Genomic DNA, 6,015 nt, shown 5'->3' on the forward strand with positions numbered 1-6,015 from the left:
TAGTGAGTCTTCACTGATTGTGCTCAAAGTCATCCAGCCTGCTACAGTCCCATAGTTAGCTGCATAACAAATATTAAGAGAGATACAAAGCGATACAGGGATTCAAAGGAGATAAGTCACTATTGGGGTAGGGAATCAAGCAAAACTTAAGGCAATGGTATTTGCACTGTGCCTTAAAAGATGATGAAATATTAAGAGACAGGGAACAAGACAGGAAAAGTGATATTCCAGATGGAAGAAATGATAAAAATTGGAAAGAGGTGGGAAGGCCTATCTACGAAGAGTACTGACTCTACTCACCTTTCCATAAAACTGTCCCTACCCTAGTGATGACAAGAAAAGGAGAAGTCAAAGTGAAATGTCATAACCCACTACACAGCTCCAAGTTGACAAAATCATGGGAGACCCATTCAGGCCCAAAACAGACCGAGGAAGCCCAGTCCCAGGACAGATCACGACAGTATCTGGGTAGCCAAACCATACTGGCTTTCCAGAGCAATCTATTCATGTCAATCTCTGGGTGTGGGGAGTTACTGCAAGTAGGGGTGCTCTCCCTAAACCAAAGGGAAAAGTAGCAAGGTAACAGGTCAGGTTAGCTTTAAGCAATTTTTAGTCACTGACTACACCTTATTTCACAATTAACTGAGACTGGCAAACACCCTCCCAGAAATCAATATAATCGTTCCAACTTTTCAGAGAAAATAAAAAAGGAAATGGGAAAACCATAATGAAGACTGGGGGTTCAAAAGCTGGAAATCCTTTACATTATACAGGAAAGTTTTTATAGTAAGTTATCTGTAGAATAGAGCTGAAATAAAAAATAAAATCTACCATATGATCCAGCAATTCCACTCTTGGGCATATATCCAGACAAAACTATAATTCAAAAAGATTCATGCACCCCTATGTTCACAGCAGCACTATTCACAATAGCCAAGACATGGAAACAACCTAAATGTCCATTGACAGATGAATGGATAAAGAAGATGTGGTACATATATACAATGGAATACTACTCAGCCATAAAAAAGAACAAAATAATGCCATTTGCAGCAACATGGATGCAACTAGAGATTATCATTCTAAGTAAGTCAGAAGGAGAAAGACAAATACTGTATGATATCACTTATATATGGAATCTAAAATATGGCACAAATGAACCTATCTACAAAACAGAAACAGACTCAAAAGACATAGAGAACAGACGTGGGGGCAGGGGATGGACTGGGAGTTTGGGATTAGTAGATGCAAACTATTATATACAGAATGGATAAACAACAAGGTCCCACTGCATAGCACAGGGTACTATATTCAATATCCTGGGATAAACCATAATGGAAAAGAATATAAAAAAGAATGCATATATGTATATAACTGAGTCACTCCGTTATACAGCAGAAATTAACACAACACTGTAAATCAACTATCCTTCAATAAAAAATAAAAAATAGTAAAATCAAATCAAATCTAAGTTATCCATTTTTATAATACACACTGCACTTCTGGGTCACTGTCCAGGTGTGCCTTCGATATTTAAGACTACCTCTTTGGAGACTTCCCTGGTGGCGCAGTGGTTAAGAATCTGCCTGCCAATGCAGAGGACATGGGTTCGAGCCCTGGCCCAGGAAGATCCCATATGCCGAGGAGCAACTAAGCCTGTGCGCCACAACTACTGAGCCTGTACTCTAGTGCCCGCGAGCCACAGCTACTGAGCCCGTGTGCCACAACTACTGAAACCTGCACGCCTAGAGCTATAAGAGAAGCCACGGCAATGAGAAGCCTGGTACCGCAACAAAGGGTAGCCACTGCTTGCAGCAACTAGAGAAAGCCCGCGCACAGCAACAAAGACCCAACACAGACATAAATAAATAAGTAAATAAATTTATATTAAAAAAAAGACTACCTCTTTGATTTTTATGAAAAATACTATGAAGAGAAGGCCTCATACATTTTGGACTCCATTCTAAACCAGTAGATGGCCACAAAAGAAGAAATACCTGTTTTCTTTGTTCCTCTCAGGTACACATAAAACCATGACATTTACCATAACTCTTAAAAAAATGTACATAATTTTAGAAGGCTTCACCTTCTGTCATCTTCTGTAGCTGACAGCTACTTTTTCCCCTACAAATAAATACTGATCACTTGCTCATACAGCTTTTTTTTTTTAAAGAGTACCCTTTTGTGAAATCTTGGGTTGGGTATCACATTCAAATTCAACCTAGTAACTGTATAAAATACTGGGGAGGACACAAAGAGGTATAAATATAGTTCTTGCTCTAAAGACATGACAGATCTATTAAAAAATTACAACACAAAGCAGAATGCATCAACTGTCACAAAGGGGGTACAGTATCTCAAGAGCACAGAGAAGGGAATGTACATCATCTGACAAACAGAAACTTATTCTGAATGAAAATATGCTATCTTTAAGAATTACGCAGCTTCAAAGCACTGTAGAATCACCTTTACACCTCAAAACTGTAGACCATTTTCCAATAATCACAGCTAAGCTCTTTTTTTTTAAATCAAACAGTAAAAGTTTGGTCACTCACAAACATCCCATCTTGCCTCCACTTGACACAGAATTTTATTTAAAGCAAAATCTGCCTACTGTTCCAGTAGAGCTAACAAAAACCAAAGCCGTCAGCCTGCAAGCCACCGCAAACTGAATGAAAATGCTGGTGTTAAAAAAAAAAAAAAATTTTTTTATTGCCTCAGGTAAGTTAACGCTATAAGATAATTTAAAATAACTTCTTAAGATTTTTTTTTAATGTTTGGAGACTGAAGGAGGCATTGATGAATAAGTAAAATAAACCTGAGCAATTTAAAGAAGCCAGCTTTGTTAAAAACCAGATGGCCACTTGCCAACACTTCTTCATGCACGTAAAACCAAAGATGATTCTAGGCAAGACTCACAGGCCACAGAGGCTCTTTATTAAATGTCAAATTAAGAAAGTTCTCATATTTCAATTTTGATAAGTTAAAGGACAGTTAAATAAAAGGAGCACTTTACAAAGCTTTGCAGAATCAATATGGAAACAAAGCTTTGCGCTTTTAACACCTGAACCCTCAAAAACAAGACATTTTAAACGTCACATTTACAAACATCCTATACACAAGGAACTATCGCCTAGATTCTGTAAGGAAAAACAGTGGTAACTGGAAAAGGGACTGGCCTTAGTTTAAAATCTCCAACAGGCCAGCAGAAAAGAAATCGCACAATTCTTCTTTGCAAGTGACTATGAGAACCCTAAATCGAACTCTTCGTCTTAGTTTGAACTCCTTACAAAAGCATTTCAGATTTGTATCTTTGTACAAATTTGCACCTTTGTATCATTCCTACAAATGATACCATTTGTGAAAGAAAAGGTAATAAGGATACTCCTCAAACTCCTATATCCCATAATCCATCCTCAAAGAGTGGAAGGAACAGCAAAGTGGAAGGAACAAAGCACTGACGTCAATTACGAGATTAACCCCGGGCACAGGCAGCTGGAGGAAAGGCCTACACCATCAATATCCAAATGCAAGCTATCGGGGTAACTAGCTAACCGATTCAGAAGTTATGGGGGGTATTCAAGTATTAAACCCCCACATTCCCATTTTTAGTCAACCCCCTTCGCCAGTCGAAGGCGGAAATTTTTTTTCCTTTTTTTTTTTTTTGCGGGGGGGGCGGGGAGGAGGAGGAGGAGGAGGAGGTGGTGGTGGTGGAGGAGGACGTACGCAGGATCGCGAGAAGGAAAGCGAGAACTAGTTGGGTAATGATAGCCAGAACCTAGGCCTATTTTCTCTTTAACTAGAAATAACTTGAAATTGAGAAGGGTATTAAAAAGTAACAGATCAGTCGATGGAATTTCTGAGCGAAGGAATGGATTAATGGACTAAAGAGGAAAGGAGAAACAGTGAAAAGACTGATTTCTGGGAATTTTTGTTAGGACTGGGTTAGCCTTTTTAATTAATTTGTATTTTTGAGGGTCGGGGGTGGAACGCGAAGACGAGGGAAGCCGGATCGAGCAGCCCTAGCCCGAAGGGTCTCTCCGAGCCCCCAAACGGACCCTGTCCTCCCCTCCCCCCAGCCCCTCCCCGCGGCCGGGCCCGGCCCTCAGTCTGTCTGTCTGCTCTTCTCACCTCCAGTCCCGGCTCCGCTAGGCCCGAACCATTTCCCGGTTGCGGCAGAGGCGGCGCCGGGCCTGCACCTTCACCGGACGCGCATTCGAACCCGTTCGGGGGGCGGCGACAGACTGCCAAGGGCGAGGAGCTCCGAGCGGCGGCGGGGATTCGGCAGGTCTCGAAAAGCGCAGGCGGCGGCGGTGGCGACGCACCTCACACAGCACAGGCGGAGGTTCCGCCCCGCTCCATGACTGTCGAGCCCAGACCGGGACGGCTGGCTGAGGAGGCAGGGGCGGGCTGACGAGGACCTGGCACCGGGATCCCCCGCCCCGTCCGCTGGCGGCGGCAGCGACGGCGCTCAACTCCCGCAGCCAGGACAGCGACTGACGCAGCGGCCGCGCCACCCACGTGACCAGGGCCGGGCGGGGACGAGGCATCACGTGGCGACGCCGCGCCCCCTCCCCGCCAGAAAAGCGGAGGGCTGCGGATCCTACATCGCTGGGAGGTGACGCTGGAGGTGGTGACGTGCGCGGCGGTTGGGTCCGACGACGCCGGGCTGGCTGGGTACTGGCCCAGGTGGCCTAGGTCCGAGCCCCTGAGCCCGGCGGCCGCGTCTAACAGGGCGGGACAGGCAGGATCGGGCCTCCACACTTCGCGCGCGCACACTTCGGCGCGCACACCCTCCAGCGCGTAACCGCTAGCGAGTTTCAGAAGGGCGGGGCCGGGTGGAGCCGGATCTTCTGGTTCTGGGGCTCAGGAGGTCAGGTAGTTCGCCCCTCCTGAGGGTGTGGCCGAAGCCCCCAGGCCCGTGGTGCGGTGCTGCCGTCGAAGCCCGGAGTCAGTGCGGCGGCCCTCGACAGGTCCGGCCGGAAAAGGAAGTCCGTTGGGAATTTCTCTGCAGGAGGCCGCCTAGAACCTCGCTTGAACTTCTCAGACGAAGCCAAGCCAGCCCTTTTTCTTGGTCATCTAAACATCTTCTACTGTTAATACTTTCTTTCAAGATATCATTCCGAACACTTTTCTTCAGTTCTTAACATCCTGCCAGTCAGGACAAGCTATAATTTAATTGAGAGTAAAGCCATAGTTATAGATTAGACAGGATTTTCAAAGGGTCTCATAGAACCCAGTACGGTAACTGTCCAGAGAAACTACTTTGGGTTCATTATTTTGGAAAACACTTTATAATTTCCTGCTTCTTATCTGTTTTCTTTCCATGAAGGAGCCTCATGAAGGTGTTTTTTTCACTCTCTACTAATTTTGAAGCAAGCATTTTAAAGATTTTTAAAAATAAAATGCAAGGATTTTGAGGAGCTTTATGATAAACTATAAAGAGTGTGCATATGAAAATGTTTTTATTAGCCCTAAAAGCTGGTAATTCAGCAGCAGCAATAGTAGTATAATATTTTTCTTTTTAAAATTCTGAAGTGACCCCATATTCTTTTAAGCTAAACTCTTTATATAGATTTTTATCTATCTATATAAATTAGGAAATGATTTCATGCAAAACTCAAAATGAACTGTGACAAAATATAGTGAAAAATAATTGGCAGTCCCATCCCTGCCCTTCAACTACTCCAGTTCCGGAGGCAATCACTTAGCATTTTCTAATGTAGCCTTCCCAAGATATGTTGTAAATATATATTAAAATACACTTATATGTACCTCTTTTTATGCAAAAGATAACGTACTATATACACTGTTAAGTTCCTTTTTTCACTTAAAATATCCTGGATATCTTTCCATTATCACTGTGTAAAGAACTGTCTCATTCTTCCTAGGGGCAGTATAGTATTCCATTGTACGCAAATATCAATTTATTTTAACCAATCTCCTACAGGTGGACATTTAGGTTGTTGCCAAGCCGTTACTAAATTACAAACTAGGCCACAACTAATAGTCTCA

General features: G+C 43.5%; 1 protein-coding gene across 1 annotated transcript in view; it reads right to left on the reverse strand.

Annotated features, from left to right (window-relative positions):
• The window catches only part of AFF4 (ALF transcription elongation factor 4), a 97,725-nt gene extending 92,385 nt beyond the window's left edge, over window positions 1-5,340 (reverse strand). Inside the window, exon 1 of the mRNA XM_081230592.1 lies at window positions 4,132-5,340. The gene's annotated coding sequence lies outside the window, so the exon portion shown is untranslated. The remainder of the gene's footprint in view (window positions 1-4,131) is intronic.
• Window positions 5,341-6,015: the final 675 nt, after the last annotated feature.

Source organism: Mesoplodon bidens (genome assembly GCF_964165515.1).
Source record: "Mesoplodon bidens genome assembly, chromosome: 4".
Lineage (NCBI taxonomy): Eukaryota > Metazoa > Chordata > Mammalia > Artiodactyla > Ziphiidae > Mesoplodon > Mesoplodon bidens.